This window comes from Halichoerus grypus, chromosome 9 (assembly GCF_964656455.1).
Source record: "Halichoerus grypus chromosome 9, mHalGry1.hap1.1, whole genome shotgun sequence".
NCBI lineage: Eukaryota > Metazoa > Chordata > Mammalia > Carnivora > Phocidae > Halichoerus > Halichoerus grypus.
The window spans coordinates 72,306,552-72,331,296 of NC_135720.1; the positions used below are offsets into that span (position 1 = coordinate 72,306,552).

Below are 24,745 nucleotides of genomic sequence, written 5' to 3' on the forward strand. Positions count from 1 at the left end.
ACCAGGTGTGAGTGTAGATGTTCTCGGAGCAGATATGCTTGCAAAGTGTGAAGAGTAGTTTGCTTGTGAGAGGGGTGATTATGGTAGCCCTCAGATTGTTTGTCACTGGTACATAGTGTTAGAGGAAGCTGTGCATCTTAGAGGAACTGGAAGAATTTTTTAAAAGGAGATCTGTATCATCTATTAATAATGTCTTTAAAAACTCTGTCTTAGTAAGAAAAGACTTTTCTCTAGAAAAATCAGAATATGAGGATAGGAGCACATGTGTGTCCCCCATCCTTCTTAAATGAATTCAGTTTGCAGAATGTCTGTTTCTTCTGCAAGTATAGGAAGCAGCAGTCCGTGCAGTCAGTTATGAGGGATGGCGGGCAGGTGACAGCATGTAACATTTCTGGGTTCTGACAGTCACAGGAGACACAGGACCCAGAACTTGCAGCAAGTGGGTGTGAGGCTCCTCCTAAGCCTCTGGACCCGGCCTGACTTTTGTGACTGAGTGGGCCAGAACCACGGACCATGGCAGCAAGGAGATTGGAGCCCAGGTCTGAAGGAGTGAGACCTCCTACAGGAAGGACCACTTTATCTTCAGAGGATTCTGGCCGGCAGCTGGGGTTCTGTGGGCGGGCATTCTGAGCAGTGATTGCATACGCTGTCTTACAGAAACCACTTCCTGCCACATCTTCTCCCCAAACTATAACCCCCAAGAGAGAGGCAAGCCACTAATATCATGGATTCCTTAAGAACAATAATATTTGCCCCTCCTCTATGGTAATTCACAGAACATGTCACCATTTTCATCGTTCGCTCTGGTTATATATTAATACCTAACTTTTATGTATTGCAGTCAGCTAGTGTGTGTGTGTGTGTGTGTGTGTATAAACATCTCATTTAATCCGGGTAACTTTATCAACAATATATGTGTATGTGTATATATATATATAATAACTTTATAAAATAGTACATCTATTATATTAAAGAGGAAACTGGGACACAGCGAAATTGACTGATGAGCCCCAGTGGTTGTAGCTAATGAGTCACATAGTCTGGATAAGAACACAGGGTTCTGATTGTGAGTCCAGGGTCCTTTGGATTCCCCCAGTTGTTTTTTTTTAAGATTTCATTTATTTATTTGAGAGAGAGAGAACCCCAGCAGGGGTGGTGGGGAGGGAAAGAGGGAGAAGCAGACTCCCTGCTGAGCAGGGAGCCCGATGTGGGGCTCGATCCCAGGACTCTGGGATCATGACCTGAGCCCAAGGCAGACGCTCAACCCACTGAGCCACCCAGGCGCCCCTCCCCCACAGTTCTGACTCACTGTGAAGGCCACTGAGTGTCCCAGGCATGCTTGAGTCAGGACCTCCCAGGGATATTTAGCCAGCTGGCACAAGTCCTCAACATAAGAGAGTGATGGTGCCACGACAGTGCTTGCAACATGCCCACCCGCACCCATGGTGTCTGACTGCCCTGGGCTCGACTCCATTTTTACAGGCTTTGGGTAGGCTTTTGTTGGCTGACCTTCCACAGTGGGGGAGTTTAGTCCACTGCTCAACAACATATGAGTCTATCTGATGTGGTGGGAAGAGGGAGGTGCTAAGCTGACCTGGGTTTGAATCCTGGCTGTAGCACTTATATGACACTTCCGTGTCCTCTGTGACCTTGATTTGCCACTCTGTGACATGAGGGTGGCGGTAATTTTCAGAACTGGTGTGGTGGCAGGGGATTCATCAGTGCTTATTCCTGTTTCCAGAGACACAAGTGGCCCCAGAAGTGGACGGTGGGGTCCTGCTGGGCCATGGCCTCAGGGACTCGGTGACCATTCTGGACCAGAGTGTCAGAGATCTGAGCCTTTCTTCTGTCCCTCCTTCCCTGCGAAGCCTCTGGCTGTCTCTGCCTACCTTTGCATTCTGCTGATTGGAATGGCTGAGAGGCTCTGAGAGGTTGTCAGGGTCCCCCTGCTGCTCCCGGGCTCTCAGGGATTGCCTCCAAACGGTTAGCTGAAACATGCACTTCAGCCGTGTGGGCGCTCAGGGAACACAGCTAACCGGGGAAGATTTGGGCGGTGGCTTACGTGTCACTGTCCTAGACACCAGACCGGCAGTCACTCTCCACTTCTCGGGACTGGGCGCAGGGGACCAGCTTGGACATGTCCTGGTGTACTGTGGCTGGGAGACAGCAGAGGGCACCTCTGGCCTGCGCCTGCGCCAGGAATGCAGACAGCCCCCCCAGAGAGCCGGGAGATGTCAAGTAACCCATCCCCCACGGTGGCCCCAGGGACGGCGGCTCCCTCCAGTCCTCCGGCCTCAAAACATGACATGGGTTTCATCCGCATTTGTTCTTGACTCCACCACTTCCCTTGTCTGCTGGGGACAGCCCGTTGGTCTTTCCTGACTTCTGAGTGAAGAGGGAGCTTTGGACTCCGAGGGGGTGGTTTCCCCAGAGAGCCTGGGGACTGCGTGCAGTAAGTCCTCCAGGCCTTTGTTGAGAGAGGCCTCCGGTCGTGTGTGGAACTTCGGTTTATTAAATCTGATGAGTTCTATATTTCTGCCACATGTCACAGATCACCCACGTTGACTGAGCCCTGCCAGAGCTGGGCTGCTGTTAGCCTGAAATGAAGCCAGATTTTTTAAGTGGGTGGGGGTAATTCCAGTTTGGGGCAGTAAATTATATGGTTCTGCTTGATTTGCTTTGCTCTGGGCTGGGAGAACTCACGATGGAACATAGCTTGCAATGTGTGTGTGGGGGGGTTGGTGGCGGAGCAGGAGTGAGGCGGAGGGGAGAAGGAAGAGAGAATTGTAATTTTCTACAGTGAATGGGTTGAATAGCGGATAAGTGTGTAGCCCCCCTGGCCTTTCTTTTCCAACCTCTTCCCCAGCTCAGGCACTCCTTTTCATTTTATGCTTTCAAAAACTTGGGGCTGGCTTTCTAAAATTCCAGGAAGAAACTTGGGGACTCAAGTTACCCATGAAAGGTAACAGAATTCCTTGTCCTCCCATCTACTTCTCTGTCACAGAGGAAACTCTGGGGATTAGAATACCAAGATATATGCTCTTTAGAGGTTGATTTTTCTGTTATGAGGCTGTTGGGCTTTGAAGGAGGAGGCTGGAGGTGGGAGATTACCACTGGTTCCGCCCCACGTTTAAGTATGGTCAGTTTCAGGGAGGACGCACATAGAATGGCACAGATAAAGAAATAAGGTTTAAACTTCATCTTTCGCTTTATTAATGGGAGGTTAGAATAATCTGGACCTTAGGGGCAGGGGATGAGTATAGGAAAAATATATGAGTATAGAAAACCTCTCAGGACCATCATGAGGTTAGGTGAGAAAATGTGGGTGAGTTCTATTGTGACAACAACAGAGCTTAATAAACTTTTTTTTTTTTTTTTTTACTTTCAACACAGTTCTGAGGGTGGATTTGGGCTGTTGTCAGGAAACAGGATCCATTTGTCTCCTGTGACTTTTCTTTGAAGGGGCAGGGCTGAGCTGTCAGACCGAACAGTGTGACTTTCCCGGCCTTGCAGTTCAGTGGAAAGGCCTGTAGTCTAGGAAGAATTTTTATAGAGAAACGAGGAATCACATTTTGAAGACATTCTGTATTTATAAAAGTGCCCTTCATTTTTTCCAAAACAAATAGACTTAAATAAGCCCAAGATTGTATTCCTTATTCAGGATCACTCTGCATACTATTCCAGGTTTGGAAACCTACAAATAGTTTAAAAAAATTTCACTGAGATCCAAAAAGCATCAGAAAAATTCCTAAGTGAATAAAACACTTCTTTCCAAATTCAGAGAATTCTAAGATATATATTTTGTAAAAATTTGCTTCAAAAATCATAATGTTGGAAAATCTTAGCTGACCAGAATGGTGAAAACTTCTTTCTTGCTGAAACATTTATTTGCACTTGTGTCCATGTGGGACTGAGTTGAGTTGAAGGTGGATGCATCAGAATGACAGAAGGAAATCTTGGGCTTTCTTCTCCACTATTAAATGATTTGTTGAAAGTTTGGACTCTGGTGAAAATCATGGCTATCCAAAAAAAAAATAAACTGACTTTCTTCATTGATCTCTGTTTTGTTCTGGAGGGTAAGCTCCTTGTTCTCTGGCTGGCACCTAAACACCTATCTTAGGTTAAAAAAAATTTTTTTTTTTTTTTTAACATTTCTGCCTCTTATAACCTTGTGGATAAAAAGCTTAAGCAAAATTTTTAAAAGTCACTAGATTCCAAAGGAAAAAAATTATAATTCTTTGACAATCAAAGGATCGTTTTTGGAAATCAAAGTGTCGAGCTGGGAGGACTTGTTCAAGATGCCACGAGGTTGCCCCGTTGGAGAATCCTCCTTTTTGCTCACACCCATCTCCCTTCCCATGCTCGGCTTCCCAGCTGGTCCCCCACCTCCAGTCCTTTACTCTCCCTAACCCAGGTGCCAGCAAGCACTCTGTTTCTTCATGTTCTCTGCCTGGGCATGGTCTTTCTCCATCAAATACTCAATCTTCCCAACATATATTACTACAGGAAATGAACTAACAACAGTGTTGATAACTGTTTCAGTTCTATTTTCTGATTCTCTGACTATGCAAATACTTTTCCATGCAAAGTTTTCAGTGATATTTTCTCCACTGTTCACACAGCCAAAACATAAACCTTATTAAAGGAACTTATTCATTTGAAATCTCTTGAGTAATAGATTGTGCTCTATGCTATTACATGGAAACTGCTAAATCTCTCCTGAAAAGCACTTTATTATAGAATGCCACATGTATTTCTACTCAAATTTCCTGAAATTGCACCATTAATAAAACAAACATTTATGATTTTCTAAGTATTGCAGAGAGTAAATTGGTGCAGAAATAAAGAATCCTCTTCAAAATGAGAAAAAAATTAGGCAGGCTTTGAAGACAATTGGAGGACCCTACAGCCATCGAAATAAACTGGAATCTTTTAATAGTTTTGCTTATTCTCATAGCCACAGGATTTATATTATTTAATTCCTTGGACTCTAAATGTACATCTTATACATTTTTCTATTCTCTGCATCATTATAACTCAAACCTCATTTAGTTCCCTTCTTGTGCTAGATGACATTGTATATTCCATTGAGCAGGACTTGAAATGGGCAGGAAGAGGCACAGGACTTCATTAGCTCAGACCACATGCCTGCTCTATTTTCGCGAATTGTTAGCTTTATTTTTGAAGTGGATTAGCTTTGAAGGCAAAAGAAGAATAGGGGAGGTATGCCTCAGAGAAGTCGGCAACTTCTCTGACAGAACTTAAGCTGTAAATAGATCTATATTTTGTCTTCCATATATAATTTTGGACAATGAATAATTATTTTCCAGCATCCATTAAAGAACATCCCTCCTGACTCCTCCTTATTCCCCCTATTCATTCAGTACATACTGTCCAGCATCTCAGCCTTCATAGTGCTGGTTTAGCCACAGGGGGAAGCAAAGCCATAGGAAATAGTCTCTTCCCTCTCAATTTGTTCACAGTTGCAACCAGGGAGAAAAGCTGTAGAACGGAATATGTTAAGTAACAATGAAGCAATAAGAGAACAAATTATGATATTAAATGGGAGCCACATCAGTGCATTTTGAAGGAGCTCAGAGGGAGGAGAGAGCTCAAATGTGAAGGTGGCAATTTGGTTGAGAGACGAAAGTTTTATGTGTATGTTATTCACACACACACACACACACACACACACACACACATGCACACATACACACACATTTTCTGCCCTACTCTGAGTCTTGGAGGGCTTTCTTCCATGGACTGTATTACTGGCTCGCTTGCACTCTGACTTCCTGTTGGTTCAGCCAATGGTAGGCAGCAGCCGGTGAGTGGAGAGGGTGGAGTGGTTTTTCTGCTGGCCCCTCCCTGCTTGGCTGTGACTTTGGCGCAGCTGTGAGGTCCTCTCTACCTTTGGCCACAGCTCTTGTCTGGGCAGCCCCTCCTCTTCTGTGCAAATGGAGCGGTTTACAGATCTTCCTTGCTGTAATTCCCTAAACACTGACCACACCTCTGGAAAGAGTCCTTTCCCTGGCTAAGGCTTCCGAGTGCCATCATCCTGCCACCTGCTAGGACTCTGATTGACACCAGAGGCTTTCTAGGTGCAGAAAACAGTATGCATGGAGGCCAAGATAAGAAACGAGCTTGGGCACACCCAGTCAGACGAGAGGAAAAGGCTAAGTGAAGAGGGTGTGTCACACAAGGTAAGTTTGGAGACAATGCTAGGGAAAGACAACAAATACCGAGATGTTTGGAGTCCTCCTGTGAAAAGGAGAAGGCACGGGAGGTTTTTGGGTAAAGAAGTCACATGATAAAGTAGTGTAGAAAAATCGGTCTGGTGGTTGAATATGGATTAGAATAGAGAGACTGGCCATAAGGAAATCGTTTGGTAAGCTGTGACAGAAATTCTGGAGTTCTTGTTGAGGAAGTGTCTTGGTCTGTCATGTAGAGAGCACACTCGAGAACTTGAGTTTCCAGCCCTGCAGACCCCCCGAGTCTGAAGAGGTCCCAGCTTGGGTGCCAACTGAGATTCCCAGTACACACATACATAGAAATGCACGATTGGCTTCTTTTGGGTGACCGTGGAGGGGGGTAGAGGACCCCTAAACAACTGGCAACACCTTGACACAGTGACAATGACTGAACAGATGACCCAAGGACTTTGCAGCAAAGAACATTTTAAAGGGACATGTTTTCAGCTTAGTGATATGTTTCAAATTAGGGATCCAAATATTACATATCTTACAGATGTTGGAAGAGCATCTGCATTTCCCTGATTGGTTTCTGGTGGATGCAGTAAGCCCCACTGTTAAGTTGACATCTGGGAGTCCCAAAATTTGCGTGATGCAAGTGGTGAAGCTATAAGGTTGTTGGCCCCCCATAAGCATGGTTGGTTGGAGATTATGGGGACCTTCCAGAGGCAGGTCTCAGCATGCTTGATAGAGTCTAATTTGAAGTTCCACAGACAGAGATGATGTGGGGCAAGATCTGCGAATGATAGTTGTGGCTTTTCTTCCATTTTTTGTGCACATAGTTGGACTTTAATATTGTATAGACCTAATTAATAAAAAAACAAGATGTGTAAAGATGTTAAGAGCAGGGTGTTTCAACAATGGGACTATTGACATTTGGGCTAGATGGTTCTAGGGCTAGACACGTGTGTGTGTATGTGTGTGTGTGTGTGTGTGTGTGCATAGGGAGAGCTGTCCTGTGCAGTGTAGGAGGTTTAGCTGCATCCTTAGCCTCTGCCCACTAGACACCAGTAGCATTCCACCCTTCTCTCCCAGTTGTGACAACTAAAAAAATGTCTCCACACATTGCCAAATGTCCTCTGGGGCAAAATCATACCTGACTGAGAACCACTGGTAAGAGAAAGCAATAATGAAAGTACTCTCTTGGGTAAGTTAAAACAATTCTTTGCAAGTGACTGGTGATGCACATTTGCAAGAAACTGAGAGAAGCAAGAGGTTTGGTGTGACACAAATAAAACAGAGGAAAATTGATTGCCCCTTCTAGACTTCTAGAATCTAGACTTCTCTATCCTTGTAAGATTTTAGAGACTATCCAGTAACTAGAAATGTCTAGGAACCTGTAGATTATGTTTTTGAACACTGACTCATTAGTTGATTGTGTCCCATTTGTAGGTCACAGAATCATTAGGGGGCCATGATCAGTACTTTAAAAAAAAAATGAAATGAAATAAAACAGAAAATACTAGATTGTATCACGCAAAGTATGGGTAAATACTGAATTGAGAGGTTGTGATATCTTACAATGAGTCACGATTAAATTTTGAAAAACACTACTCTATATAGATCAGAAAAGAGAAGTACTGATTATTCATTGCTGAGAAGTCATTTGGTTTGGAATAACCTTTGGCTTGATTTAATCTACAATTTAACCACTTTGCTTTAGTGTCTTTCAAAGTAAAGTGATATACTATTTGATTATGAACAAGGCATGATATAAGGCTAGGGGCTGTGGTGAATTTAAAGATGGATGAAGAGAATGTCATCCAATCCTTCAAAATTTAAAAAAATGCAAATTTCAAATACTGGCTCATGATGGTGATGAAGCTTTGCAAGGATTAGTTGATGATGTGTGGGACAGAGATGAGCTGTATGTATGACCTCAGAGACCTCTGAAGGTCAGGAGCACTGGTGAAAGCTGCATGGGGAGGAAAGGGGTTGGCTCTACGTGAGTCTGTAACCAAAAGGAGATGTGTGAGAAGGGGAGTGGAGAGGGCAGGCAGTCTAGGTTGCTAGTAGAATGTGGTGGGGAAGGGTAAGTGGGCTGGTTTGCCAGAGGATTTTTGTCTGGGCCATCTAGGATAAATTCTGAATACATGTTGGGGCCAAATTTGGCCAAATTTCATTCAATTTCAAGGGGTTTGAGCTTTATTTCTTAGTCCACAGAAAATCATAGAAGGCTTTGGGGCAGGGGATTCCTAAATGAGCAGGATATTTCATTCATTCATTCACTGAACAGTAGTTATCAATCACTTGTTGTAGAAAGAAAAGAGATGAGTAAGGCAAAAAGATGCATCATATCTGATTGTTTACTTAAATTTCTTAAAGCCCAGGGAGAGAACCATATATACAATTAGCCTCTGGGGAAATACAGCTAGAAGGCTAGAAGTAATCAGAGGAAGGGGAGATTAATTTTGCCTGATCTTTCAAGAATTTTTATTTGTAGAGATGGGCAAGGACTTCATGAGCAAAGTCAGAGGTGAGAATGAAGAATGAGTAGTCAATCTGGTTGTGTTGGGACACTGGTGAGGCTGGGGGTGCCTTGAAAACCAATTGGCATGTGTCCTCCCTTTGGCAGGCAGGGCCAAATTCCAAGATTCTGTCAATCTGGGGACATGCAATCAGAGGTCTGCTTTAATGTGAGCAGTCCAGAAGTCATGTGCCCAATGGATCAGAGCAGAGAGACTGAATGATGTAGCATTGCGCTATGAGCTTTCAGTGTACCCCATTCTTCATCATCCCATGAAGTCTAGGGTGAGCCAGGCTTTTGTGTCCATGGGATGGAGGGCACCAGGTGAGCACCCCCAACTTAATAAGGGATGATAAACCATGTTAGTCACTGCTAAGTATATTGTTCATTGAATAAAAGAAAAACAAAGGTTGTATTTTTTTTACCTAATTCCCTTGTCTTTGACCTATTTTTTTGTTTGTTTCTTTAAACACTGGGGGGAAAGAAAACCATAGAAGGGCAATATGCAAACAGCTCCTAAAACATGATGTCAAAGTCTCCACTTTCTTTCTAGAGCTCACAGCCCTGGAAAGCAGCTTGTACAATACCAGATTCCTGGGGTGTTTCTATTTCCTTCCCTCTGTGGATCAATAAGTTAAGTAACACGTCAATACCAAGATAGCAGATGAACATCTGTCAGGGAGAACTGGTCCTAGGGGCTTTGTGCTCTGCTACGGAAAGCGTTTGATCTCGGTGTGCTGTCATAAAAGATGGGAGAGAGTTTATTATCTTTTATGATCCCGACTTACTAACAACACCTGACAGGGTGATTGTGTCTCGGCCTCTCGTTGGAACATGGGATGTTCTCATTGGCTTGTGCCCGTATGAGGCCCAGAACTTGCCGGTGAAACTTCAAAACAAGCTATAATATGCTTCTGGCAATGGGATTCAGAACAGCTGCAGGGCTTTCTCCTATAGGGGGCCCGCAGGAAGAAGAAAAATGAAAGTGGAGCAATCAATCTCTATAGCATTCTATATATTAATAATGTTTGCCAACTCCAGACATTGTCTAATCAATACCGGGTGCAGCAGTTTGCAATGGTTTGTAATTCTGGGTATGCCTAGTCGCAACAGCCTGAGCCTGTGGCCTGGGAAAGGGGGCATACATAAATGCACATTCCACGTGTGCTCTGGAGTCTGGGCAGTAAAGGGTGCTAAGACCCAGAACTTGACTCAAAAAAGATGAGATCGCTCATACTGAGGAAGCGAATTCTTGACAGTTTATAACAAGTACTGACTCCCAAAGAGGTTGGACACCCCAGGGATTTTCCTCCTCTTGTCTGCCTCATACTCCTTTTATCTGAGGTCTTTAGTGAATCCGGGGAGGGATTCTCCCATAGGACTGGCCGAGGAGAGGTGTGGTGCAGCCACCAGGGGGAGCCCATCAGGCGGAACCCTCAGGATGCTAAGGGCCTTCAAGGCTCAGAAGGAAAACATTGATTTCATGGAGTTTTGGGATTAGAGATGATTGTAAACACTTGGGAGACTCACTGAGTGCAGACACTTGTAAAACAATAAAAATATGAACAAAAGTCATCTACTGCCATTGAAGAATGTTATTCAGCTTAAGTTCGAATGACGCAGGCATAGAGAAGAATATTCCTCTTTGGAAGGTCTAATCGCCGGAAGGCCAGGGTGAGCCAGCAGGGGAAGTAGAACGGAACACAGGGGTGCTGTGAGAGAGGCACTTTAGATTTAACAAAAACCAGTGGCACAATCAGTACATTTATTCTGATGCAGTCAGCTTTCACTGGTGACCTTTCCCAGGCCCATAGGCTATGAGTGTTCACAATTGTTTTTAAAAAATCACCAAATTAAGTTTTCACTGCAAACAAAAACAAGAAAGCAAAACTCCAACCCCAAAGCTGAGCCCTTTGACTTAGACAACTCTTCCCTCCCCCTGCCCCCACGCAACACGTTTTGGCAACATTATTTAAAGGCTGAATCTGCTGAGAGGTTGCCAGGTAAGAAGTGTGTGCACACACATGCATCTAACAAGCTGAAAACCAAAGTGGAGCTGGCAATTTGCTCATAAACCAGATAATTAAGGATGTGCCAAACTACCTGTTGGGGACCCGGGATTTATCAGTGGTTTTTATTTACTGTTTAATAATATAGCGTGTTACATAAACCTTTAAGTAAAACTATTTGATTATTTAAAAAATGGCCTTTTCAAAGTTACAACACCTCCCCTACAGAGTTCTAAAATCAGTGGAAAACGAGCAGCATCAATAAACACGGTGACTTATGTCAATAAATGTTCTGCCCACCCGGGTACCTTGTTACCCAAGAGGTGTATAATGGCCAAAGTTGAAATATGAAGATGTTTGCCAGTTCTCCTTCTTTTATGACTAGGATTTTAGAAATGTAGATGTCTACATTTATGAGCATAAATTTGAAAATTTCTTTTTTCAGTGGGTCTATTTCAGGGGTAGTCCCGTCTACCCTATATTCCTTGTTTAAATATTTTCCTATTTTTTAAGGTTTATTTTTCCTAATGGGACTTGATCAGTGGCTCTGAAATTTGGCTACACACTAGAATCATCTGGAGAAGTTTAAAAAATCTTGATGCCTGGCTTTCAACTCCAGGATTCTGACATAATTGGCCTAGCATTTGGTCCCAGTATTAGTATTTAAAAAAAAAAAAAAAAACACCTCCCAACTTTAATGTGCATAGCGATGACCTGGGAACCCTTGCAGAATCCGATTCAATAGGTGGTTGTGGGGGTGGGTATGTGCGTTTGTAACAAGCTCCTGGGTGGGGCACACTTGCAGTGCAGAGTATCTAGAGGAAGTGGTTTTGGTATGAATTTTGTTTGCTACAACAAGTCGTGTCTGAGCTATGAAGGTCGATATGGAAGGAAGATAGAAGGCGGGGTGGAAGACTCTTCCCACTGTGTGGAATTTTTTCTGGGCCCATTGGCCTAGATTCTTTCACTACATCTAGTATAGGGAAATCCTATTAACAGGTAAGATTTCCCTAAGATAACAATTTAGTCTGGAATGCACCATGCTGAGTGATGGTTTACTTAGGCTAAGGTGTTTCTAGGGATGGCTGGAGGCAGGAAAGGGAAGAGAAAGCACGTATTTGAACCTCGGTGGACTTACTATGTGCCAGGCACTATGCCAAGTGTTACTGAATCTGGGAAGGTGAGACTATTGTTCCCTTTTCACAACTTCAGAAGGGGACCAAAGATAGAATTAACGACCAGGGAAGGGAATGATGTCTCTTAGTTGCCCATCTGTGTTTTCAGGGTCCTGACTTCTCCCCTGCTCCCACCACAGTACCCGTCCCTTTTTGGGAGCCTGGCTTGTCCTGTTCGGATGACCTCGTTTTCTCATTCTTTATCAAGACTATAAAGTCTTCTCTTTTACTGGGTCACAGCTCCTCTGATAACTTACTTATGTTCACATATTAATGTGTTTTGTTGGCTAATCTCTTGTCCCGTGACATAATTATTAAGTGTTTTCCCTTTTATCTTCATTTTAAATTGATAAAGTTCTTAGGATTGAGTTTCACTGTTTTCCTCATGGCTCTCAAGTGATGCCAAAGTAACCAGTCAATTTATTAAGAAAACAAACCCGTCAAGTGTTGTGTTTGAGGTCTCGTGGAACAAGCAATTGCTTGACTGACAATGTTGTTTTTTTCCTCCGGCTTGGTTGGCATTGGATGGACCCGACCACAGAATCATAAGTACTTATTTTTTAAAAACCTACCGCCGACTTCATCCAATCCGGGTGGCTTTCACACACAGTAACACCATTCATCCCTGCTGGCTCCGAGGAGGACACAGAGCCATGGGGGTTTTAGAATCTGGAGTCACACGCAGGCTCCCAACCCTCCGCCTGACCCCACACCTCCCACCGCTTCATCCCTTCACTCCCCAGAGCTCCCTTTGGGAGCAAAATGGGGATTTTTCCCTTCTTTTTTCTTGTCGAGACTTTCCAAAACTTGGGGCGCCTACTGTGCAGAGTCTTTGTGTTAGGGAGAGAAGAGTGATTCTGATGGACACATGAAACAGGTAGCCAGGACTTCGGCTGCCACTCCCCAACCCAAGCTGCTCTCCCAACAGCTGCAACTGCTAAAACAATCTTGTTCTTTTGTTTTCCACACTTAAAGAAAGGCCTTCAGCCAAACTGTCGCCCCTGACCTTGTTTTATATTTCCAACATGCATTTTATTAACTCCTTTTTCATATGGTGCATATGGAGCCTGCCACCAGATGAGAAGGAGGCATATTTTGCAACTCTGATGGAAAGAGCAGCGGGGAGCAAGGAGAGACACTAGGTGCAATTTTCGGAGCAAATATATCTCTTGTGTTGACCTGAGTTCCGTTTGGGTAAATGAGCTTCATGTATAGATGATAAAAAAAATAACACATTTCCATCGTGCAGATCACTTAATTAAAAAAACAAATACACCTACCATTAGCCAGGCACTCAGAGCCTTCTTAGAAAGGGAAGTCGTTTTGACCAAAAGATACTTGAAGAGAACTAAAGGAATATGCTCTGTGGCCGTGGTGGAGGTTTTATTCTTCAATTTGGCAATTCACTGGGGCTGAATAAGGAAGACGTTGGAGTACAGTACAGCTCTAAAAAACTAATCCAAATAAAAATCCATCTTGCGTACACTTTTCATTGATTTCTAACAGCCCTGTTCTTTACAGAACAACAGCCGGGAAAATAATTTCTGTCTAGGTAGGAATGATATACTGCCCCCCCTTCTTTTCCCCCTCAAAACCAAAGTTAAACTTCTCCCCCCCACCCCCCGCCCCATTTTCCCTCCCGGAGTGTGTGCCTGTGTGCAAGGGTGTCTATCTAATTGGCCACAAGAGGGAATTAAACTAAATAAAATCACTATCCACGGGGGCCTCTAAATATGCCTTTTTAATTTGAAAATTTTTGTGGGTTATAGTGTAATTCAAGCTTTTCAAGGTTTATTAGTGCATAGCTGTTCGCTGGGCTCACGGAGCTCAAGACTCGCAACCCCATACGCCTGCCACTCCGAAGGAACCGAGAAAGCCCAAGTGCCTTTCATCTGCCGACCGCCCGCCCGAAGTGACACAACCCTCCAAAAGGCCTCCCTCAAATAAAACACAGATTAATAAAAGTGACTGGAGGGAGCTGAAGTTGGTAATTTGTGCTGCCGACTTGACACCGTGTTCGTCATCCCCCGGCTGAGGAATTCTGGCAATTCCCGACGCGGCCAGGGGACCAGGAGACGCGGTGCTCGCGATAGAGACGTCCTTGCTCTCCTCGCTCGCAGAGCCCAGGGAACGCCAGCGACTTAGGGCGTTCGTGGCCAGTGGAGTCAAAACACGCCGCGCTGGGTAATTAATTGCTGCAAGAGGAAACGGACCAATGGCGCCTTCTGCTGTGAAGCTGTTAATGGAGAACTTATGGAGAGAAAGTCAAGTCCTCCCATCCAAATTGGAATGTGAAAGAAATCTGTTGGAAGGTGATGACAGAAATGAAGTAAAACAGTTGTTTCCTGATCCGCGTGCCAGGTGTGTCTCATACTGTGATAAATAAGATCTGCGTCCTATACTCCAGAAATTGGGGGAATATTACAAGCGTTTATTATGGTGAGGCACAAAAAATGCACTTGAAATGCTTTGTTTCTCCTGGCACCAAACGGTGAGCAGTTATTGCACAATGCCTGGAGCTGCTAATTCCTTTGTTTAGGATCAAGCCAACATGACCTATTAAAAGCTTAGATTCAATTTTATTGTGAAGGTATTTATTAACTGATTATGAAAAGACATTAAAAGACTCATAATTAAGCTACTAAGGTGCTCCTTGCCTTGATAAATTCTCTTCTTTTCTTACACAATAGGAGCTGTCCTTGCACTTGGACCTGACTGTTCACTCCCTTGGCTCTCACCTCCGCTCCAGAGCCAGCGCCTGAAGTTGAAGGTCTCTCAGAACCTGTGGGTTAGGGTTACGAGCATTTCCCCAAAGCTGTGTGCAGTGCTTACGTTCACTTTCAAATCATTGCCATGTTTCACCCCGGGGAGGGTGTGTGAATGATTCTTGACAAGTTTTTAAAGCGCCTTCCTGACTTCTTACTTGTTAAGAAGTTTTGACTAAGATGTCCATGTGCACACGTGTGAACATGCACACGCAATTGAATAGGGTATGTGATGTCACCAGGGCACTCACGTATCTCTTTTGGGGTTTGATCTTGGGTATCCATGTTAAAATGATCATTCTACTGAAATGATTGTTCTTTCTCGCTTTTTATTTTTATATATTTATTTTTAAAGATTTTATTTATTTATTTGACAGAGAGAGAGAGAGACAGCGAGAGAGGGAACACAAGCAGGGGGGATCGGAAGAGGGAGAAGCAGGCTTCCCGCGGAGCAGGGAGCCTGATGCGGGGCTCGATCCCAGGACTCTGGGATCATGACCTGAGCCGAAGGCAGACACTTAACGACTGAGCCACCCAGGTGCCCCTCCTTTCTAGCTTTTTAAAGTATTTTGATGTATTTCATTCCAGTCGTTTTCTCTAGAAACTTCAAGAAAAACACCTATGCAATTTTCTTCTTAAGGACAAAAGAAAAATTTTATAAAAAATTACTGGGAAGGAGTGCCTGGGTGGCTCAGTCATTAAGCGTCTGCCTTCGGCTCAGGTCATGATCCCGGGGTCCTGGGGTCGAGCCCCACATTGGGCTGCCAGCTCAGCCAGGAGTCTGCTTCTCCCTCTCCCACTCCCCCTGCTTGTGTTCCCTCTCTCGCTGTCTCTGTCTCTCTGTCAAATAAGTAAATAAAATCTTTAAAAAAAAACTATTGGGAGCCCTGACTATAAATTATAGTCTTTTTGACCATATGAAGTAGGTATAAAAATACATATCATTTTGACAGTGGAACTCATTTATTGAACCTGTTTAAAAAGTTTTTCAATAGCGATAACTAATCTTCAGATAAATCCCATCAACTGCAGTACCACCAGTAGTCAAAGCAGGACTTGAAAATAAAAAATAAAGGAACTGTAACAACCTTGAAAACACAAAATACCTAGTTACTGTTGAATCATGTGTTTTATTAAAATCTTCAGTGTCTGAACCACGGTCCCTGCTACTGTTCAGTCATTTAAAATTTGTTTAAAAAATGAGGAAGCCTAATTTTTAAAGAGGCCCCTAAAGCATAGTAAAGAAATTAAACACACTTAAGTAGAATTATCTACATAATGAGTATGACTTAAAAAAGTTACACAACTACAGCTCTGCTTCCCTCAAGGATCAACTATAATTTTTGTACTCATACACATCATCAGGAATTTATAGAATTAGTACTGAGATTTTGAAAGAGATCTGAGTAAGGGCCAATTTGAGGAAATTGAAACTTTGTATCATTTGACTTTTCTCTTAAATGTTGAGTTACTGCCAATTCCAAAAATTTTAAGTAAGTGCTCAGGAAAACTGAAGTCCTTACCTTGCACAGCCGTCTCAGAGTAGTTACCAAAATAAGGGTTGTTGTTTGCCCTTTAAAGTTGTCTTGTTTATTTCATAAAAATGTTACTTGAGAGGTGAATCACATTTTTGAAGTAAAAACAGTTTTTCTTACGTGTTATTCATAATCAATAATGTTTTAAATGTCCTTTATGTAGTATTTGTCTAGGAAAAATAAGAATTATCTTATCTGAATTATTCTTTTTTAAAAATTTTATTTATTTGTCAGAGAGAAAGAGAGAGGGGGAGAACAAGCAGAAGCAGGGGGAGCAGCAGGCAGAGGGAGCAGCAGGCTCCCCGCTGAGCAGGGAGCCCGATGTGGGACTCAATTCAAGGACCCTGAGATCATGACCAGAGCCAAAGGCAGATGCTTGACCGACTGAGCTACCTAGGCGTCCCATTACCTGAATTATTCTTATTGGAATTAATTTACCAATCATATTTCCTTCATTAGTAAAAGCATAAAAATGGGATTTTGTTTTTACTGTGCATCTTGAAAATTTAAGATTAGCCTGTTTATTACTCAGTCTTTCAACAGGGTATTTCATTCATTCATTCATTCTTTCTTTCACCCACTGACTCACTGACTCAGTAGACAAGGACTGTGTACCTACCATGGGCACTTTTAGATCCTATGGGCTAATGGTAGTAAAAGCACAGTACTTGTCCGTGAAAATCTCCTCTGAACAGAAGACTGGATGAAAAAAGAGGACTTGGAAAAAACGTGACCCAATGACCTACTTTATTTCTTCATACTTTGAGTAGAGAACCAGAGAAAAATACTCTACAAATAATTCAGATTTGACTGTGGATAAAACCATTTATCCGATTGTCTCGTCTCTCGTCCTATTGACCGCTCTCTAGGCTTCTCTTTTCTGTCTCTGTGTCTGCTCCTTTCTCACTCACTCACACTACATACATCACGTCTAAAACATCCCCAGCCCACAGTCCTTCTCTGGTTGTTCCTGATGTCCAGTCAGTGTTGAATCACGGCCTCTCTGTCTCTAGATGCTCTGCTTTGGGCAGAAGAAAACACAATTCCCACAGAAGGGTGTCTCTGCTTCGGTGACCTCTGGGTCTGTGTTGTGTTCCACTCTTAAAGAATGCAAAGTAGGCAACTGAAGAATTCCCACATCCCTCCAGAAAATCCCCCCAGTCCTGGGGGTGCCAACGGGAAGAATAACGCAGCCGTGAAGGAGCTGTCTCCTTATAAGAGCACTCCCCACCCCCCCACCCCCCACTGACCCAAGCCAGTGAATGGTATCTGCCAGGCAAATATTATCTGGTGCCGGGCTGTAGCCAGCACAACTCCCACTGCTTGAATCAAGGCCTGTTGGCAGCTACAGAAGTGAGGTGTCGCTAACTGACGTGTAATTATGGTAGACAGAAAAATGTAGACGTGTTAGCAAAGTCAATATTATGGAGACCTCTGTCTTCGCAAATATTGTAACTAAAAGATATTTCTAGGGTATAGCCCATTACATTCTCTATTTTTACGACCAGTCACAAATGTATTTTTTATTAGCTGGTGTGTTCAATGTTTTGAATGCATAGCCCTTATTTTCAATCTCATTTTCGTTTGTGGTAAGTACAAAAGGATTTTTGCTGACTTGAAATAGTGAAGCTGCTCTCTTTTCACTGAACTGCAGGGCGTGTGGCATTGAGAGTTTATTCCATAGCCTCCTATGACTCTTGACTGTAAATTAGTCTGTGAAGTGGTGTTTATTGCTAAACCAGGAGGTTAAGACAGCCTAATTACATGTTTGTGCAGGAGAAAACACCATGCCCCACCGTGAGCAATTATCCTGTCCCCCTCTCATAGCTTAATCTAGCTCCAGCTAAGAAGAATGAGGAGATGGCCTGTCTTCACCACAAACTTAGCAACCACGCATTTTCAGTGTTAATTAGAAATTTTGTTCACTGGAAGAGTGACTTCTTAGCATAATTCAGCCTTCAGCCCAGTGGAGGGCATTTGGGAAGGCTGCTTGAGGTGTCTTGATGGATTTGATCTCTGATTCTGCCCGCGGGACAAAACATGGGTGGGACCCTTGCCATACTCTCAACTTCGTTGCATGATGCCTTTTCCCCCTTTTTATACACATGGCAGGGGAAGGACTGTTAGGAAACTGTGGCTCTGTGTAGTTCTTTTTTTTTTTTTTAAGAAATGAAAATACTGCTTATCCTAAGGGACTTTTTCTTATGTTAAGAAGGATGTAGCGAATGAAAACCAGAACGAGATCAACAGGTCAATGTCTTTAAAGTTGGTCATAAAATGTATCACAACAAAGAATCTGTAGGGTAGGAATGGCATGCCAGAGTACCTCTGTCTTTGTTCTTGGACACTTCTCTGTCACAAGGGCAGCATACTTCTGTTTCTCTTCAAAAGCGTTTGGCTCATATTTTTTCATACACAGGCACATGCTGAAGTCTTACAATGCATAGGTTCAATTTCCTCTTAGGAAAATAAAAGATGCCCTTCATGTCTTCTTGCACTCAACTAGAAATGCTCATTGTCATTGAAACGAGCTGAGGGAAGAACGAGTTCTGTACGAAACAGCATCCCAAGCACGGTCCAATCTGCTCTGAGATGATGTCTTGCCTCTAGGGAAATAGACTTCTCATTATTAGCAAATTTCCAAGCTATCATTCAGTTTTCTCCTCTTTATCCCATTTCTATGAGTTTTGTTTCTAGGATGAAATAACGCTCTTTTCTTTCTCTCTCTTTTTTTCCCCCTTTCTGTTCTCAACTCTCTTTCCTTCTAAAACAAGACTTAAGCAAGGCTCCCTTTCCTTATTGGTTAACCCTTCTGTCTTCTCCAATAGCTTAACTTAGTTTCTTTCTTTTTCATGGTCAAGTTATCCACACACTATGTTGGAGGCACAGGCAAGAAAAGCAGTATGGAGATGAGGTTGAATGCTTTTCTACTCCATTTATTTTAAGAACCTGAAACCTTTGCACCATGTTGTAGGACAGCCAAGTGCTCTAGGGTGATACTTTGATGAGTATGTTCTGTCTTTCTCTCCTTCCCACTCTCTGCCTTGCCCGTCAGGGGAAGATGATTGGGGTGCACAGAAGCTGGCAGAGCTGTTTCTAGTTTCTTCATTATTCTGAACTTCTTTTCAAAAACTGCTCGAAAGGCCATGTACTTCCCAGTGAAATCCTATCAGGAACCCCTAACCACTCTCCTCCTCTTCCATATGTCCGTGAGTTTTTCTAGCTGGGAACCTTTGATCTCTTGGCTGGCGGGGCCTATCATATTGTAAGCTCGCTCATTTAACAGCAATCTGTTGAGCACCTACTGTGCACCAGAGCTTATGCACATAAATCGTGTGTGCCCTGCTGCTGGCTTCTTGGGCTTCTTTGTGCTCTCCTACAGCATAACTTTGTCTTTCGACGTGTGCAGTTTTTTCAATTTGAATTCAAATTTTTGGAAACAAACAGTTTTCATCTCATGAAGCAGCATTCTGTTTTAAGAATGAGAAAGAGAGAGTGAGAAATAGACTTCCCTATGGGGGTGTTGATATGATAAAGGACTCTGAGGAATGGTGATCTGGTGCGGGGGTGGGGGTAGGCTCAGTGCCAGGACAGCAGTCTCCAGAGGGGACTCTGTGACACTTTTAAACCATGACGACCTCTTTGACATATACTCTGCTTTAGCTTTCTCTTTATATCAGGGAGGCACAGGAAAATGACAGGGGGAAATATTTTTCCATGGGAATCAGTTTATTGGCTAATGAATACATTTGAACAGGGCCCCTTTGGGGTTGGGGACTCAAATTGGGTCAGCTGCAGAAAGCACAGCTGTAACCTCTGTGCCATATCTCCTCTCTGAAGGCCAGAGAGTTTAAATCCCTAAGTCTAAGGTCACACAGCTGCTTCGTGGCCAGTTGGGGCTAGAGCACAGTGTTCCTGAGTTCCACTTCAACACTCAAGCCACAAGTCCACGGGATGACCCGACACATAGTTGAAGGCACCACATGCCATTTTATTCATCATCTCCTAGCTTGACTTTATTCAACAGTCAATAATCTTTAGAAGTTTTTCAAAAGGATTGCCAGAGTGCTCTTGTCCAAGTCCATTTGAAAGCCTAGAAATAAACCTTGAGATAAAATTCCATAGCTTACTGTATTAAATTCTTGCTCAACTTTGCCTCATTCCTGCCTTAAATTTTAACTTTGCCGGTTTTGGGGGTTATTGAGACTGAATTAAAAGCTAGTTGACTCTAACTTATATGAAAACGTGCAGGAACTACGCTTGTGTTGGAGTCAAAGAGACAGAGAATTAATGTTCAAATAGAGAGGTCTATGGAACAAGAGAGTGGCAGCGTCAGACCTCCAGAATTCCCAGGAAAGGAGCCCCAGCAGGGAAGATGGCTTCCATACATGGTGAGCTGGTGGGTTGGAGTAAAGACTTGAGGCCTGGCTTTGGGAGGCAGGGTAAGGCACTCATGAGAGAGACCACCACAAGGAGTGGTAGAACAGACATGGGCATAGTGGGCACAGAGACTCAGGTTTGAAAATGGGCTCTGCCCCATTCTAGCTGTATGGTCTTAGGGCAATTATCTAGTCTTTCTGAGGCTGTCTTCAAATCTTTAAAATGGGAACTATAGTGCCTAATTCAAAGTGAGCGATGGCTGGAGAAGGAAGGGATAGACTGGGTATAATCTGTAACACTGGGCCTGGGATGCTTACTACATGCCTATTTGCCTTTGTTCTTTTTTTTTTTTAATATATTTTTTAAAGATTTTATTTATTTATTTGACAGAATGAGAGAGAGAGAACAAGCAGGGGGAGCTGCAGGCAGAGGGAGAGGGTGAAACAGGCTCTCCGCTGAGCAAGGAGTCTGATGTGGGACTCAATCCCAGGACCCTGGGATCATGACCTGAGCCGAAAGCAGATGCTTAACCAACTGAGCCACCCAGGCGCCCCTCGCCTTTGTTCTTATATGCAGGTGACATTCTCACTGATCTCCTCCATCCCAGATGCCTGCTGACATACATTAGACCACTGATTTTCACACTGCAGTGTGAGACCCATTAATGAAAAATCAATTTATTGTTCATGGCTGTGGTAGGTTGAATAATGATGCCCCCCCCAAAGATGTCCCACATCCCAATCCCCAGAATCTGTGTATATGTTACCTTGTGTGGCAAAAAGGTCTTTGTAGATGTGATTAAGGATCTTCAGATAGGGTGATTATTCTGGATTAGCTGGGTGGGTCCAGTGTAATTACAGGCATTCTTTTAAGAGAGAGGCAAGAGGATCAAAGAAGTAGATGTGACAGCAGAACCAAGATGTTGTTGGAATTATGTGAGGAAGGGGCCATGAGTCAAGGAATGCAGGTGACCTCTGTAAGCTGGAAAAGGCAAGGAAATGGATTCTCCTTTCAGAGCCTCCGGGGAGAACCAGCCCTGCTGACTTTAGCCCACTGAGACCTGATTTTGGAATTCTGATTTTCAGAGCTGTAAGATACTACAGTCATGTGGCATTGAACCACTAAGTTTTTGGCCATTTGTTATAGCAGCCATAATAAACTAATACAATGGCCAACGCATTTTAACAAATTAAACAGAATAGCAAATACAAGTGGGGTTTCAGCGTGTGTGTGTGTGTGTGTGTGCGCACGCACGTACATACCCACAGAAGTGTATATGGCCCTGTATGCACTGGATTGCCGTGGTATTGCATGGAATCTACAACCGCGGCTTATAGACAAAAGAGACTGAAGCCACTGGCCAGGCAGCTGCCTGCGTCCCTAGGTGTTGCTGGCTTGACACCTCCTGCTCCTCTGGGCTGTGCTAATAGCTTGGGGAACCCTTGCTCTCCAGAGCAGTGAGTTGGCAGGACCATCTTGCCTTTCCCAAACCTTAATTATTCTTCACAGCCAAAGCCAAATGAAAGTCTGGCTTACAGGAGAGGTATGGGGAAAGTGCTGATTTGGGCTAGAGAGCAACATATGAGCTCATCTGGAAATCACGAGGTTGTGTCTGACCATGTTCCACAGTAAGTGGGGAGTGGTTTTTCTGTCAGTAACATGAACCAAATGTGAGGTAAACTGAGGTACAGTAGGACTCAGTTGTGGCTGGAGAAGCCATGTATGTCTGCATTTGGCACATGGTAGGTGTGTTGCTGATAGATTCTTGCAGGAAATCGAGTAAAAATATATCAGGACCGATAGGAACTGGATTTTGTATTTGCAGGTGTGGTCTGTAAACTCAGAATGAGTTCTCTTCAGAATGCAGACGGAACTTTCCTTGAAATAAAAATGTAACTCTTAAGTGTGGAGTAAATCTAAACCCAATGACTACAACAGCCAGTGAGCCGAGTCCTTAATGACAGACTTTCAACATCAAACTCAACTTCAGGGCAAGTTTTGTCAATGACACCTCCTTTGTCTTAGCATCAAGGTGGGCAAGATTTTCCAATAATAATGTCTCCTGCTGGGATGTGGAGAGTGGTCCCCAGTCCCACCAGAACGTGTAAAGCCTTAAGAAAACCTCCTTCACTCTGCCTTTATGAAGTCACATAACAGCTTCTCCTAGATCCCCCCTCACACCCATTATCTCCCCTCTCCCTACTAACTAGATGCATTATCAAGTTCTGGATCATGCCTGGTGACTTGAACAGGTCTTCAGGAAGCAGCATGATACAAAAGTTAATTAGGCTTTGACATTAGGTTGGGCGGGTTACATCACAGACTAACCATGAGCCCATGAAGAGTTACTGAGCTTCGCCAAGCATCGGCTTCCTAGCCTATATGCTAAGGTAGTCATAATATCTACCTCACTGGGTTTTTGTGAGGATTAAGTGAAACATTACAGAAGTGCTTGTTACAAGGTAGCTGTTGTTAATTTCCCTCTTATGCTAAGTTTGTATCATGGAAGTGTAAAATTATCCATAAACATTATTTTTATAACTTTTTTTTTTTACTAGTCTGAGTGCGATGTGAACCTACCTGAAGAGACTGAGGCTGTAAATATCCTTTGCTGTTGTCTTCCTCACCTCAGGTTTAAGAGACAGAAACATGACAACTCAGACTGAACCCCAAAGAGGCTCCTGATCCTGTTATTTCTTCTGAGAAATGGCAGGTAAAGATTACTCTCATAAAATGGTGCAATTCAATTCTTTTTTTATCTAATAAAAACAAGGCCAGGATAATTAGATAAAACTTTCTATAATTATAAAAAGAACCCTCGCCATTTGCTGCTTCATTTTGAAATCATAAGATAGCCAGGGAATTGGGATATTATAATTTCCTCTCTTTGTGCTCTGGCCAAATTCCTACACGTCTGTGCCTTGAAGAGCTTGGAAATAAACAATAAACCTATATTCAGCACCAACTCCAAGTATATATTGCAACTGCATTTTTTTACACCTATATATCTTGCTATGAGTGTGGCCAAATAGCAACCAACTGATGAAATCCATCCTGGAATTTCAAACTAAAAACTTGTATCTTGTAAGGCCACCAAGCATTTGCTTAGGAAAAAAAAATTTTGTTAGCAGTTTGGGAAAAACACCTAGAAATTTCTATCAACATGGATGATCATTTTAAAAATTACTTTCCAGTACATGGTAAGTTAAGTAGCTTCATCTTGTTAGGATTATCCCAGTAATATATCAGGTATATTATCTTGGGTTTTTTTTTTTTTTCTTTTAAAGATTTATTTATCTCAGAGAGAGAAAGAGAGAGAGAGCGTGAGAGAGAGTGCCCAAGTGGGAAGGGCAGAAGGAGAGAGAGAATCTCAAGGAGACTCCACACTGAGCATGGAGCTTGATGTGGGGCTTGATCTCAAGACCATGAGATCATGACCTGAGCGGAAACCAAGAGGTGGACACTCAACCAATGGTACCACCCAGGCGCCCCTATTATCTTGTTTTGAATAGTGCTCTTCTCTTAAACCACCCTTGTGTTCCATATACAGAAATCCATGTACGTAACTTTCCAGAGATACTGAATTCCTTGGTTTCCTCTGCAAAATTTTGGCAAATGCAAAATGGAAGAGGTATCAGAATACTTGAGATAGGAAAAAAATGTCCTCATTTTCAAAAAGAAAAATATCGACATACTCCTGGAAAAATTCTAGTTTAGCTAGTTAAGCAAATCACTTGTAAACAGAATGGCAAACAATAAATAATTGGGATCCAGAGTTTAATAAAAATAGCTTTCCAAAACTAAACTCAATTTTTTTTATAGTGGGGTTAATACGGTTTTCTTAATTTCATTTGATAGAACTGTTTTCCAGATAGGATCTCAACTATTCAGCCATTGTGTAATTCACCCATCATAGTATTCCTGCAGCTATCAAAAACTGGCTCGGTCCCTCAGCTAGCCACTCCTTGGGGATTTCTTCACATACAATATGGAGACATGTGGATATATGATTGTTTATCTTGGTTTGCTGATCATTCCTTGAACAATTGCTCCCAAAGAGGGTTGACTAATGGATCAATGGCAGCCAAGAGAGGAGTGGCCGGCCCAGTACTAGGGGCTCTGTCTCTGCCCCAGCTGTGAAACCATTAAAGACTTCTGATCAG

The 24,745-nt window shown here is 43.1% G+C and overlaps 1 long non-coding RNA gene across 1 annotated transcript in view; it reads left to right on the forward strand.

The window, feature by feature from the left end:
• The first annotated feature begins 5,899 nt into the window (after positions 1–5,899).
• Positions 5,900–24,745, forward strand: part of LOC118541382 (uncharacterized) — a 134,204-nt gene continuing 115,358 nt past the window's right edge. The window contains exon 1 of the long non-coding RNA XR_013440933.1: positions 5,900–6,203. This is a non-coding gene — a long non-coding RNA (uncharacterized LOC118541382). The remainder of the gene's footprint in view (positions 6,204–24,745) is intronic.